The sequence below is a fragment of the Neopelma chrysocephalum genome, unplaced genomic scaffold (assembly GCF_003984885.1).
Source record: "Neopelma chrysocephalum unplaced genomic scaffold, ASM398488v2 Primary Assembly neopelma1_25, whole genome shotgun sequence".
Lineage (NCBI taxonomy): Eukaryota > Metazoa > Chordata > Aves > Passeriformes > Pipridae > Neopelma > Neopelma chrysocephalum.
The window spans coordinates 456,520-472,697 of record NW_020897694.1 but is presented as its reverse complement, the minus strand read 5'-3'; positions in this window follow the sequence as shown (position 1 = coordinate 472,697).

Sequence of the window (16,178 nt, the reverse complement as noted above, 5' to 3'; positions counted from 1 at the left end):
ATAAAGTCAAATAAATGTCATGGTTCAATCCCAGCCAGCAACCAAGCCCACTCCAAACATCCCCCCTTCCTTCTTCTTCCCCTCAGCTTTATATACTGAGCATGATGTCATATGGTATGGAATATCCCTTTGGTCAGTTTGGGTCACCTGTCCCAAGTGTGTCTCCTCTCAGCCTCTCATGCACCCCAAACTTCCTTGCCAGCATGGCTACATGAAAATCAGAAAAGGCCTTGGATCTGTATAAGCACTGTTCAAAAATCACAAAAACATCTCTATATTATCATCACTGTATTCGGCATAAATCCAAATCACAGTCCCATACTAGCTGCTGTGAAGAAAATTAAATCTACCCCAGTCAAAACCAGCACAATAACAAATAGAGTTATGGACGTTTAAATAGTAGAAATATTCCATGACTGCTGCTTCTATGTACTTAGTCATTTTGACATCAGTTTTGCCCCCGGTAGAGCTATTTGAATTTTTCTGTAGATTTCAGAAAATTAAGTGATGAACCTGGGAATCATGATGGCAATGCATTTGGTAAATGCTGTCTTTTTTTTTAATGTTGAGTCAGTAATCTCTACTTCCAACTACTGTTGTCAGACCTGTATGAAAATCTGTGTAAACGGGTTTTGACAGAGCAAGATAATCATAGGTTAAAAAATAAAATAAAAATGGAAATGTCAAAAGTTGCCTGGGAAGAAAGTAAGTTAGTCAATTCTCAGGAACACCGCTAGCTAGCTTTGAATGTCACAAACATGCTTTTTGTAGAAACTTTATTTGTTTTTCTCTGAGAATACTAACTGCAATAAGTTCTGTAAGATGTTTGTTTTCTGTTGTAGCAGTTTACTATTCTGTAGCGAGTCAATAAACTAACACTATCCCAGTTTGGAGGCAGAAACTGGAATAGTTTATTGGATTCACAACTTCATATTTAAAGGGTTCAGGGTTTACATATTTAACAGGGGTCTTGCATATTCATTCTATTACAATTGCGGAAGTTCCAGGGATGAGGTGAAGGGGAAATCCTAAATTGCAAACTTTGGGTTTTAGCACTTACATCATAGGAAAAACTCTACTTTATCTTGGGGGATTTTACAGGGGGGATTAGGTATTGGGCAAGGGATACAGAGTATACACATGCAAAAAGGGGAGAACACAATGGGTTTTATGCAGAGGTCCGATAACATCAGAGCACCCTCTTGCTGTTCCTTGGCAGAGCATTCCAAACAAGTGACATCTGGTTTCTCCCTCAAACAGAGGTTTTTCCCCAGCTTCTGTGACTCAAGGTTTTCTGTTTAAACCCAGCAGTTTCTTTTCTCATATCCAAAATTTGGAATCCAACACTCTTCTGTTAATCTGTTCTCTGTATTTAAAATCAAGGGTAATTAGTCACCTTTTTATTTGTTAATGGAAAATTTTAATTTCCATATTTATGCCTCAGGCCATTGACTTTCACACTAGGACTGTTGTTCTTCTGGAAACAGTATAGGCTTTCTTCCCAAAGTACACAGAATAGTATCATCAACTTCAAATACATTTGAAAGTGTTAGCACTCTAATATATATAAAAAAAATAGAACCTATCACTGAACTGTTTTAAGGACCTTATTCAATAGACTTTATTTTTTGGGGTTTTTTTGGTAATGGGTACCTTCTCAGAATTTTTTGTATAAATAAAACTGCTTAATTGTTACAAGGCCTTTGAGAATAGGATTTACACTTTCATTTTCACATCCTGGTCTCATGAGAATGTCCACTGAAGTTCAATTTCAATGCAATTTGAATAGCTTTGTGAGGTAAAATCCTGGCTCCACTGACTTCAAAAAGGACAGGATTTCACCTGTAGCCTTCTCGTCAATTTTACAATGTCCATAATTTTTTTGCTTTTTTTGGCAGTAATGTAGCACATTTACCCCCTACTCCTAAAACGGAACACAGAAATCTCAAATAAAACTAACATTTTGGGGATTATTTGCAGCTTCTTTGCAAAGTTCCTATAGAAAGCAACCATATAACAAGACATTCACACTAACCTCTTCCCAGAGTCAACATCCTGATGTAGCTTCCAAAGCACCCATAGATTAATGATATTTCTTCCCTGTATGTCTTCCTTATTTTTTCTGTATCTGTTAAAAACCTTATTTTACTTATTCTAGTAAAGTTATATGCTTAGTAAATTCTTCATAATATTGCAATCAACCATGTAAGTAATTGCACTTGATGAAATTATTAAAGAAATATCAAAAGGGGCCAACTGATCAGGTTTCTAAAACTCAAGGTTTGCACATTGCTTAAATGGAATGACCTTTTTATCTCTAAGACAATTTGACATGGCACTGAAAATCCATGTTCTGTTAAAAGTTTTGTTTAAATTATGTTTAACTTATATAGAAATTAAAAACTTGTTTATAGTTTATTCCTTAATACTGCTCAACTTCCATTTCTCATCAATCACTTTATACATTAATGAACTAATGATAGAATACAGTGGATACAATTCTAGATTTGTGGTATTCAGTGTTTAACAAGATGATGGAATTCATTATACCTGGCCTTAAAAACTTCTATTATGTTTAGCAGAGAAATTACAAAACAGAGAAAATATTATACTGAGTTACCAACATATTTCCTTCAAGTTTTATTTATAGAAATAGTAAGGGGGGGTAGAGATGTTGTGTTAGTAATTATGGAAAAAAATCTAACAGCATTAGTGAAAAAAGTTCTCATCTCTCCCCTTCGTCTTCGATCTTTTTCTGGAGGGATAAAAGTAAGACTTCCTTAAGGCTGAACACATCAGCAAAAATCTTTTCTTGTTCTTAGAGATGGTTTAAATTTCCTCTGGAAGTTATTATCTAAAAAAAAAATAATTCATTTAGTCCAAATAATTTATGATACATTAATAATTCTGCTTAGAAGAAGGCAAGGGTGAAACACAACAACTATTATGCATTTTCCTAAGGGTATTGTTGTAGTTTAAGTCTACAAGGTAAAGAAATGTCTGAAGCCTTAATTTCATTGTTAGGTGTATCACTCTTCATGAATGTTCAGTGGGTCACAGATTGAAATTTATTGCATTTTATACATAAATATAGGCATTTAAACCCACATCCAGACAGTGAATTAAATGACCAGCTACTAGCTGGCCAGGCATAGCAGCATATTTTCATTTTAGTGGAAACAAAATTTACTGTCAGTTAGTTCTATCAATGTTTTTGTCAAGGCACTTCTCATTTTAATAAGATGTGGGAGTAAAAACAGCATTTAGTTTTACTAATAGAAGGATCAAATGTTGGCACTTAATTCTTTTCCTCTTATTTCCAAAGATGGCCAACACCACAAAATAGATTTATGAATAAGGGACCTTTCCAAACAGTAGTCCAAATTTTAGGCTCAATTCAGTAGTCTAGAAACACATGTATACTGTCATATGAGAACCCTTATCTTGTCAGAGACCTCTACGTGGAATGAAATAGTGAGATGCAAGATCCATGAAGACTGTGCATGTCATAGACTAGTATGTTACCAGAGCAAATGTCATGATCTGAATAGATTATAAAATTAAAATGCGTATTTAGTATCCTTTTAAGTTCAACGGAACATTATCACTATTGTTCCACAACTAGTCTGGTGTTTAGTTACCTATGTGCACCTTGGACAGGTGATTTAGGTTCTGTATACTTCCTGACTTTCAGTCTTTACTCCAAAAGACCACAGATTTTTCAAAGCCATGTCATAGATGCCATCTATGTATACATGGTTGAGATGTCACACATTGCTCTAAGTGTCATTAGACATCTGTGGGTGTGCAGCTGAATACCGCTGGGGGGGTTCTTCAGATTTTGTGGTAATACATGCCTTGCCAGGACGAACATGTGTTCCAACTCATGTCTCCACTGACTATACCACCACTGCCTATAATGGGAGATAAGAAGACTATCTCACATACAGGCACGATGGTTTGTGTCGTTTGACCATACATAGATGTCATGATTTGAGACTGTGGCCTGAGGTACATCATCTGGCTTCTGACTTCCAGACCAAGAAGCACAAATGTCCCAATGCTATTATGTTAATCTCTGTTGTGTTTGAATGCCCTTCATGAGTGTTGTGGTCTCTAGCATATCTCATGCACCTTTTGCAAGAACTGTTTGGACAATGGTCTCAGGCATATGATGTGATTCTTGTGGTTGTCCTGTTTGAGGCCTTCTGGATCCCTTTCAACTTAGGATATTCTATGATTTTTTTTGTGTGCAACTGAATTTACTGCTACAATGAGATAAATTTATGTGACTGCAGTTTTTAGTAGTATACAACTTGTACATTGTTGGTTTAGGTCATAAGTTCAGCTTCTTTGCTTAACAGACAGAACAGTATTTAGAAGAATTTCAGACAATGTTCAAGCCACTGTCTATATTTAGTACTGTTTAGATTTAGCAATGTAACATACATCTTCCTCTGATGAAAACTGTTTTGCAATAGAATAAAGAATACAACAAAAATATCTTAGAACTCTTTTAAACATTAAAAACTATTTTTAATTATATTATTTTGAAAAAAAAAAGCCTTTGAAACCTGGTTAGCTATACTTACATGAAGTTAATGTGAACTTTTTATTGATGATTATGATAGGGAGTGCAACTACTCAGCAATCAATAAGCAAAGGCAGCAGGAGGCCTGCATGGATGAACAGGGAGAACGTGATTAAATTCAGACCTAGAAGGAAAACATGCAAGAGGTGGAAAAAGGGGCAGATGACCAGGATGAATATAAATACTCTGAACATAAAGGGATGAGTTGAGGAAAACCAAAGGCCATCTGGAGTTGAATCTGATGAGAGATGTGAAGGCAAACATGAAGGATTCTACAAGTATATCGTCTGCAAAAGGAAGACTAGGGGAAATGTGAGTCCACTGCAGTACAGGAGAGGAGACCTAGTGACAATGGTCATGAAAAAGGACAAAGTACTCAATGCATTTCTCATGTCAGTCTTTTCCAAAAGGAAAGTCTGGAGGAAAGGAGACTTACCATTGTTGTAGGAGGATGAGCTGGGGGAACATTTAAACAAACTGAACATACGCAAGTCTACAAGGTCCAGTGGGATTTACCCACAAGCACTAGCTGTCCTGGTTTTGGCTGGGTGTTAGACACCAGATCTGTTATTATCGGGTCAGAACCACTTTGTGAGGGTATGGGGACAGGGGTGGGCAGAAGGGGGGGAAGGGCCAGTCCTAGACTTGCAGACAACAAGGCTGCATCCATCCAGAGCACATGGAAGGGAAAGCCATGTGGTTGGGCTGGCATTATGGTCCACCTGGTGGCCTCTCACCCCCCAGAGTCTCTAATCGGCTGTGGTACCCTTCAAAGGGGACAGTGAGTGGCAGAGAGCCAAAGGTCCCACCTAGGGGGAGCGGCCACAATGGCCAGGGTCTGCTTTTCCCCCTTGGCCTCCACCTGCCTGACCTGTCAACATGTGACCTCCAGAGTGGTAAATAGATCTCTCTCCTCTCTTTCTCTCTTTATTCTTTTTTCTCTTAATTTCTCCTTTTTTATTCTTGTGGGCAATTTAAACACCTATTTTCAGTATTTCACTTAAGTTATGGGTATTTCACTTAAGTTTATGGAGTTTGTGTTTGCTGGGTGTAACAAAGGTTCCCTTAATATAGCAGTGCTTGCTAGTCTCAGTAATCTGTTGTAATGCTTTTCTTTTGTTGGTGTGTTATCTCCGTAAACCCCTTTTTCCCAAAATGCCTATTTTACACCAAAGTAAAAGAAATCTCTTTGAAAAAAATGTTTAGTTTTTCTCTGAAGGTGAACTCAAGGTATCAAATTATCAGATTTTCCAAGGGTTCATGTGGGGAAAATCTCTTGAAGTCTAAAAAAAAAGTAACACCCAGTAAAGTGCGGAGCTTCTGGGCCGAGGAGGATTGAGTAATTTTCTTCCTAAGTAGCTGGTACAACACTGTGTTTTGGATTTAGGATGAGAATTATATTGATAAACACTGATGTTTTAGTTGTTTCAAAGCAGTGCTTACCCTAAATCAAGGACTTTCCAGCTTCTCATACTGCCCTGAGAGGAAGGAGGATGGGGTGACAAGAAGTTGTGAGGGAACAGAGTCAGAACAGCTGACCCAAAGGGTCATTCTGAACATATGATGTCATGATGAACAACAAAACTACTGAGGGACTGGCTGGTCAATGGTCAACAGATTGTGATCAAATGCAATGTGTATCACTTGTTTTGCATATTCTTTTATCATTATTATTATTTTTCTTCCCTTTCTGTCCTCTAATACTGTCTTTATATCAATCCATGTGTTTTACCTTTTTTATCCAATTCACCCCCCCCATCCCACTGCAGGAAGAGTGGTGTTTAGGGCTCAGTGGAGTTTACCTGCCTGCTGGTTGAACCACAACACTGGCCAATATAACTTTGAGGCAACTTTACATAATATTTTTAAGTTCATGGTGATGAGCACAACTTGCTAAGGTGTTGAAGAAACTGTTACTGGTGTCTTGAGGAAGGACAGGAAGAAGGATCTGGGGAACTAAATGACAGTTAGCCTCACCTCAGTCACTAGGAAAGGGATGCAGAAAATCACTCTGGAAACCCTGTTTAAACATGGAAAGGACAAGGTGGTTGTGTGGCATGGATTTTTGGAGTGGGAATGGTGTTTAATCAAATCAACAGCCTTCTACAATCAAATAAGTGGCGTGGATGAGGGAATAACCATCAATGTTGTTTATCCTAACTTCAGCAAAGCCTTTAAAACCTTCTCCTATGAAATCCTCATAGACAAGATGATAAAGTAAGTACCTGATAAGTGGACAATAAAGTGGACTGAGAACTAGCTGAACTTCCAGGCTCAGAAAGTTGTCATCAGCAGTGTAAAGAGCAGAAGAAACCCAGTCACAAATACTGTAGCCCAGGGGCTTGTACTGGCTCCAATACTTTTAATATTACATTGTGAAGACATAATGTAATTGTTACATCAAAACAATTGTTGTAAAATGAAGAAAATATTTGAGGAATTTTGATAATGTTATTACAAGAAAATGTATTCTGCAAATTCTACTTGATCAGTCCTGAAAATCGTAAGATATAATTAAAATTATTTGAAAAATAAGCTATTTACATATTTACCATTTAACAGATTATACCAAGGAACTTAACTCTTAACTATCAGCTGATGGAGATGGGGGCAAATTCACACCATACTGGATATTCAACTCACTACATTTTTTCTGTATGTTAAGTTCTGTACAATGTCTGTAGAAGACTATCATATTTTATTTATGGTTAAAAGCTCAGAGTAAAAGAGCAAATATTATTATTTCTCTGCATTGCACCAATGTTCTCAAGGTTTTTAAAATTACTTTTCTTCAATAATTCAACTACAAGATCTCATCACTTCACTTGTTTGGAGAAGTGTTTTGTTGAGTCTGAAACTGAACAGTGTCACAGCTAGAAGCCAAAGAATAACCTTCTTAGTTTTTTACATCTTTATGAGCACAATTGTTTTCTTTGAAGAGGAAAAGAACCAAAGTTTTCTGTGGCTAGAAAAGGCAGATTTTGTTTTATTTGTTGCTGACTCTCATGGGTATAACAACGAACGGACTTAGGTTTATGACACAGTTTCCTAAGAATATATTCCTCCAAGGATGTAGATATAAGGCTTTTTGAAATCAAATCCCAAGGGAAGAGTATGTCAGAGGATATTAAAAACTGCTGGCTGTTATTCACACTTGATTTCCAAAATTAAAACAAAACCAAAACTGAACCAAACCACCCGAATCCAGTAAGTTTAAATGTCAGACCTTTTTTTTTTCTTTTTCCTCATGATAATATCTAGCATTCTTTGTTTTTTAACATGGAAGGTCAATACATCTTGACACTTATCCTCTTCTGATTGACCCAGATAAAGAACAGAAGTCTATGGAGATCAATGGTCCTACCATTGTAGAATCTGAAGCTGAAACATATTAGATCCCATAAAAGATATTAATAAAGCACTAATAAAAATATTCATATCATAAAATATATACATCATGAGCATGAATAGGCTTCGCGAATGAAGATTTGGGAAAAAAAAATATACATACTATTAGTTAAACACAGCATTATAACAGTTTGCTAGAACACACTGTAGAAGGCTAGAAGAATAACTGTTTACTTTCACTGTCAAATTTTAGTATTTACAGTCACAGCAGTGTATGTTCTGCCAGCCTTACAGTGAAAAGGGTTCATTGATTTGCTCAGATCTGGCAAGTCTTACTAGAATTTTGTGTTGCTTTTACAAAGAGAATATTATGAATGCAACTTTCAGTTCTGCCAGATTGCTTGTGAACAGGGAAATGAGGTACATACCTGTATCTGGCTTGTCCTTCCTACAATTTCCAAGACAATGAAATAGATGGATTACTCAGAGAAACGAAAAAGTGAATCGAAGCCTTAGGTTACCAGCTATACTGTAAGGCAGTGTGTAATTTTGGTGCCTGTTGTCATTTATATTGTATTTCATAGATGTTAAGTACTTAGTATTTTATCTCAACTTCACAGGAAACTAAGGGGTAAAAGTTAATGACTTGGCAATAAAGGACAGAACACTAGATATACAGCTTGTGTGCAGAAATTTGCTTTGTGTAATCTAACAAATCATGCTCTTCATATGTTATTTAGAAGCCAGCAGACCTCAGAAAGGAACAGAACTCAGTTGGATGTGGCTGTAACACTAGAGTTATCAGTGTCAACCTTAGCAACATTGCCTCTAAATTCTGTGAACTGATCTGGGGGACCTCCAAAAGCCAAGTCAAAATTTGTGAGGTTTTTTTCTTAGACCCTGAAGAACAGATCAAGGCAAGTGAGGAAGAAAGAGCATGAAGAAGAAAGTGCAACTAATGTTTGATCTGTATAGAAGATAGATTTTGAACAGTGGCATTAATCTTCACATGAAAGATGAGATTTATCTTGACATTTCTAGGTCTTCAAAATTAATCACATACAAAAAGGGAGGAGGGGAGGGGAGGGGAGGGGAGGGGAGGGGACGGTAGGAGAGGAGAGGAGAGGAGAAGAGAATGATCAAGTATAGATGAGAATGGAAAACTGATCATAAATGTAGCCCTTATATTTCATAATATAATCATGTCTAGACATGGTATTTAAACTACTGAACAAATAAAGTACTTAAGAATTCATAAAATATACAAGAAAAAATAAAAAAAAATCAAGGGGATTATATTACTATTAGTAAGTAGCAAAGTATTACTCTTACTATATCAAAAATGTGCATGAATGAGTGTTGTTATTAGGTGAATGAATTGATTTGTAATAAAAGAGAATTTTCCGATATGTTGTTTTACAGGAAAAACTAAACAGAACTTGAATCACATTTTCACCCTGCATATGGCTGCAAGTCTACTGTGATAAAATTTAATGATATAGATTTCCAGATGAGTTTAGAGTTTCTTTAACCTTTTAATTGTTGATGAAGTAGAAAAAGAACATATATACTGAGGTCCAAATCATTTTCCCGGAACTCCAAAATGTAAGCTGCTATGTAAATATTTCTGCCAGCAGCTTAATAGTAATAAATGATGTTATATCTCAAGGTCAGAAAAACATTCTCTGTAAAATTTGGGTACTGTTCATATAATATGTTGTTTACTTTCCTCCTGTACAGTAAAATTATTTATTTTCATTAGTATTACCTATATATTAATGAGTTTCATTCTAAAAAAAAAAAAAAAATCTAACCCTCCATTGCATTTCCTATAAAGTTTAATCTATTTTTGCTTTAAGGTCAAACACAACAGTGTTTCCAAAGGGGAAAAAAAAGTTAGAAAATAAGCATGAAATGTCAAATGTACTTTTTTAGGAATCAGTCTCTATTCTCAAAACTTATGTATAACTTATATTTTGTGTTTTAATCTGCAATTCCTGGTTCCTAGATGCTGATATCCTTACTGAATTTGGAGCATACACTACATGTTACATCTCTGAGACCAATGGAGAAAGATAATTAAGGGAATGAGGACCCTACTCCTTGACTGGAATTATATCATTCTCTCTTGTTTGAACTATTGTGTGTCTGAAATGAGGAATGTAGTCACTCTTCTGTTAATTCTCAAAGGCCTCAATGAGGTCTCCCCAGAGCCTTCTTTTCTCCAGGCTGAACAAACCCAACTCTTTCAGCCTCTCCACCTAGGAAAAGTGCTACAGCCCTCCAGTCATCTTCATGGCCTTCCTCTGGACCCACTCTAACAGCTCCACGTCCTTCTAATGTTGGGGTTCCCAGAGCTGGATGCAGTACTCCAGGTGGAGTCTTATGAGAGTGAAGCAGAGGGGAAGAATCACATCCGTTTATCTGCTAGCCGCTCTTTTTTGATGCAGCCCAGAATAGTGTTGATTTTCTGGGCTGCAAGTTCACATTGCTGGGTCATGTCCAGCCTTTCTTCAAACAGTACCTCCAACTCATTTTTGGCAGGACTACTCTCAATCTATTCATCCTGCAGCCTGTATTGATACCCGTGGTTTCCCTGACTCAGGTGCAGGACCTTGCAGTTGACTTTGTTGAACCTCATGAGGTTCCCACGCATTTGTTCCTCAAGCTTGTCCAGGTTCCTCTGGATGGATTCCAGTGTGTCAACTGCACCACACATCTTGGCATGGTCTGCCAACTTGCTGACAGTGTACTTAATCCCTTTGTTTATATAATTGATGGAGACATTAAGCAATACCGGTCTCCATACGGACCCCTGAGAGACACTACTTGTTACCGATCTCCATTAGGACAAAGCTGGAAAACTATTTTGGACAAAATTTTCAAAATCACAAAATGACAGAGGTTGGAAGGGACCTTTGGAGGACACCTGGTCTAACCACTGTGCTCAAAAGGGGCTACCTAGAGCTGGCTGTGCAGGACACTGTTCAAGTATCTCCAAGGATGGAGAATCCACTACTGAGGCAACCTGTGCTAAATGACACTCACAGTGAAAAAGTGATATTCACATGGAACCTTCTTGGTTTCAGGTTGCAGCCATTGCCTCTTGTCCTGTCACTGCTCACCACTGGAAAGAGCCTGGCTCTGTCCTCTGCAAATCTTTTCTTCAATACTGCCAGGTCTTTTCCTACCGAGCTGCCCTCTAGGTGGACTGTCCCCAGAATATACTGGTGTTGAAGTTGTTCCTCCCCAGATGCAGGACTTTACACTTCCCCTTCTTGAACTCTGTGATGTTCCTGTCAGCCTATTTCTCCAGACTGCTGAGGTCCCTCTGGATGGCAGTATCTGTCCCTCCTCCCAGTTTTGTGTCATCAACGAACTTGCTGAAAGTGACCTCTTCCCCAGTCATCCAGGTCATTAATGATGATATTAAACGAGACTGTGCCAGATATTAACCCCAGGGTAATTACAATCTGCCCCGCACAGCAGAAGTAACTTTGTTTTTCTGCTAATAAATCCCTGGGGGTTAATCAATACTAGATGACCAGTGTTTACATATATATATCTATATATCTATAGATATAGATATAGATATACAAAAGGGTTTTTTTAGAAGAATTTGGTTGTGAAGGAAAACAGGTATGTAGTTGTTTTGGTTGTTATTATCTATAGTAATATAACAGTATACAAGAATAAAGATATCCAAGAAAATATGTAAAGGGAAAAGAGAGAAAGAATAAAAATAAATAAAGAGAGATAAAGAAAAAGAGATTATATTCATCACCCAGAGGTCTACAACAAACTTGATTGTTGCATTGTCTTGGGAACTGGTGGGAAAGAGAAGCCCATGAAAAATAAAGTCTGATGGGTTATGGCCTCCTCCCCTCAGCCTTTATCTTCAGTCTCCTGGCAGGAGGCTTCTTTGCACAGCTTGCGACAGTAGCAATGTTTTAAGGCGATTAAAAATTCCAATTCCTCACAAGGGTACGCTATACTATGCAGCTGTCAGAACACAGCCTCCTAGTTTGAGATTCTGCGGTATTCAAGTCATGCACACAAAAATGACAGGTAGGATTAAATATTTAAAGGATCCCCTACCCCTTCTGCAGTATTGACTGAAAGCTGGTGAAATACCACTAATAACTTCAAATTACTCTAGACACTTGGTTTGAGCAACCAAGATCGAGTCTGATTCAGATCCAGAATATAAGCATGTACATTTTAGCATCTACATTTAAAAGGTAGTATGTGGAAGAATATTTTAAATTATCATTGTATTCAGTGGAGGTCTAAGTGTGGATTCAATTCCTCAAGCATAGTCATTGGAGGAACACTGTATGACAGTGTATCCCATCTGGCCCTCAGGTGCATGACCAAAAGAATGCATGTCTGCTGTTAAGCCTGTATCATATCTGCCAGGCTTATGTGGATATTTCAAGAACTTAGAAAGTTGAAATAGCACTTGTTATTTATGCTTAGGCAATTGAATCCCTGTTTATATATATACTGTGTATAGTAGGGCCTTAGACACTTGGCTTGCATGTTAAACCTATATTAGGTTGAATTTGACATGACTACAGCGTAATTAATGTGCTAATGAAGGTGATGTATTAATGAGAATTAGTATGAATTAGTGCATGAACAATTCAATGCAGTCTTTGGAGGCTATTGACGAGAGAGAGGGTTTCTGAGATTGTGAATTTATTCTAGACTCCACACAGAGAATGGCTAAACTAAAATATTCTATGTGTTTAGTCCAGCAAAGTGCTTATGAAGTGTTACAAAACTATTATATCTATAAATTGTCTGAAATATTAAAAATGTACACCTTCTACCCAAGTGTAAGTTCATGAAGCTTTAATGTAAGTGCATCAAAATAAGGATCCTGTGTGCTCAAGTGGCTGCTCTCCACAAAATAGCTCATCCAAATATTGGAGGTTGGCTTTCAGACTCCTTTGAAATCCTGGTTGACTGAATTTTCACATTCTGAGTTGTCTTGCTTTTACTGTTTAATAAAACATATGGACACATTTTTCCACAAGATAAATTCTGGTTTACAACTGAATCCCCAAGAAATATTTTTTAAAAGTTTCTAGGAGAGAGTAAAATGAGACAGTAGCTGCATGAGTGACGGGGGTTCGCCACTTGTCTCTATGTACTTGAAGATCTTTTATCCTCTCACCACAGCAGGACTACAAATGTTTTCTTTCCTTTCACAGGGACTTTTATTTTTCTGTCTCCTTTTACTGCCTTTACATTACGACACTAGATGGCTTAGGAAAAATAAAAAAAATATAGAAACATCCCAGTAGGAAAGATCAGTAAGTACTCTCAGTCAGTACAGGTATCTTAAAGGACATGGTTTGTTCTTCGCAAGTAATCATTCCTAAGGGTGCTACTTGACTGTATGCAGGAACTACACTTCTGAGACACCCGATTTTTAGAGTTGTAGTGCTGGAGAGAGTGTTTTTACCTATCTAAAGCAACGGAGAGGAGATCAGAGTAAAGTGCTGAAGACTTTGTCCACAACTACATAGAAATGAAAGTCCAAATTGAAAGGTAACAGAGACTACATGTGAACTGTGATATCTTAAATTCTGCAACTTAAAATGCCTGAATGGCTAAACAAGAAAACTGAAAGTAAAACCTTATATTTTGAATAATGGAGAAGAATTAACATTAGGTCTTTGTCTTTTGGACATTATGTACTAGTTAAGATTAAAAAAACCAACCGATGATGATGATTCTCTAGGACTTGTTTTATAGCAAAAATCTGAAATTTCAAATATGAATGTTAGATATTTAAGCTGTAGTCATCTGTCCTTGCCAGGTCTGCTTAAAACATTTGAAGGTTTATTTCTAATTGTCTCTCTACTACCAGAGAACAGATGAGGAAGGAGTCAAACAGGGTGCTACCCCTTCAGACATTATACTTAAGATAGCTGGGTATAAAATATGATACATGAATGGAGAGATTTAGATTCAGTAGTTATATTAATGCTGATAGTCAAAACAGGCCAGGGAACACACTCTTGTCCTGTGGTCAGTTGGCATGTCACAGACTATGTTCAACAACCTAAAATGTATTAACCCTCAGAAGAGTGCAAGAAAAGGTATTCTTTGACCCATATCATCTCTTAAAACATGTGTGGACATATCTAGGTGAGATTTGCCACAATCTCAAACTATCCTAAAGAACTTGTTAACTATATATGTCAGCATGAGGCAGGGCATAAAATGAACCTAAGCACTTGAGAAGAAAATCACTTCCTTTTTTTTTTACTAACAAGAATAGCAGAAAAAGGTATATTAGAAAAATCAGATATAGTAGAGCTTATGCCAATTGAGACATTGAAATCCACTGGACTTCTTCTTGCCCCCTTAAAGAAAGGGGAAAGGCAGTCCCCATCTATATGCTGGCCAAATATGACAGTTGAATGATAAATGAATGAATGATAAATCCTGTTATAGGATCGAAGGGTCCATCTTTCAGCTGAATCAAAGACTCTGTCACCTATAAGCATGTAGAAACCCCATGCAATTTAAGATTTATTCAGCAGATCCAGAGATACTTCCATCTTGATGTTTAGGATATATGTTGTTGAGTGTTGCCTGCATTTGTTTTGCAGAATCTGACTCTCCCAAGCCATTAGTCCACTGCTACATTTGGTCTCTAGCACCATTACAACATCTTTTTGAACACTTCTTTTTCCTTTTCTAGACTCCCTACAGATGTTTTTTCCTTCAGAACCTGCTATGTGGATTTGAACTAAGATGATACCATGTGCTGTGAAGACACTATTGTTTGACCTGGGAGCATCATACATTCCTACCAAAGAAAATGTCAGCAGTGTTTTTCACTTCTGATGGTAGGGGGAAGAATGTATCTGCTTCTCCACATAGCAGTGGAAGGCTATAGCCAAGGCTAGCTGCATGCTTTGCTCATTATTTGAAGGAAAAAAACCCAGTTGTTCACATTTTCAGACTTTTATTATGGTACATTCCCCAGAGATTCCAAGGAGAGAAGTGGGCGGAAGAACATATGAGACAAGATGACTTTATTTTTTATATCCTTACTAACCACCAATATTTTTTATTTCACTAATCTAAACATAACCCCATTATTTAATGTGTGGCTTTTTCCTCTCTTCTTAAGCCTCATGTTACTCTTCCTAAACTTCATGTTGTTCTTCAGGGGACTTTTTTCCCTGCCTTTACCTCTAAGGTTCAGAGACAAGTACCAGATATTCCTGTTGTTTTTTTACAAGTAGGAAAAAACCACTGATGAAATTTGTAAGAATACAATTTCATACTGAAAAGTAGTAAATTTTTTCTATTCAATATATTTATTTAATTTTGCCATGTCTTGAATCTTATGATATTTTAAAAAAATACATAATGTCTTTAATTTCTCTTTGTTGTTTTGCTATGCTTCTCTCAGATGGAGGAAGAATCTTTACTGTCTGAGTAATCACAGAATAATAAAATGGCTGAGTTTGGAAGGGACCTCTGAATGTAAACCTGGTCAAACCACGCTACTCAAGAAGAACCACCTAGAACTGGTTGCCCAGGACCACATTCAGACACCCCGTGAATATCTCCAAGGATGAAGACTCCAAAACATACCCAGACAATCTATGCTCAGTCACCTTCACAGTGAAAAAGTGTTTCCTGATGATCAGACAGAACCTTCATTATTTCAGGTTGTGCCCATTGCCTCCTGTCCTGCCACCTGTCTATGTATTTGTTATCCTTTCCTAAATTAGGTAAGGATAGGCCTTTTCACTACTCATCCGTTCTCTTCAGGCAGGACTAAAGATTTTTGTTTCTTCTTTTAATTGTTTTGCTATTCTGTCTTCCTTTCATCCTGTTTGATAGTGGAAGGAAAGCCTTTGCACCTGTGCCCAAATACATTCACTATAATATGACTTAATATAAAGAAACAAGGAGTGGGGTTTTACATTGTTCTCTGGGAGTCTTCAGAAGAGAGCATCATAGTCCTGTTAACATTCAGCTTTATTAAAGGGAGAATACTGTCACTTTTAGTAATAATCTACGTGGTGCACAGATGTATCTGCTAAATATTCTGAAGTTCCTGTCAAATTGTATAGTGAACACACATAAGCTGTTTTTTGAATGTGCAGTCTCAGGTCCTTTGGACTTACACTATTGGCATAGAACAATTGCATATTAGATCAAGTCACTCCTGAATTCACTTCAGAGCTAAAATCCCTGGCAA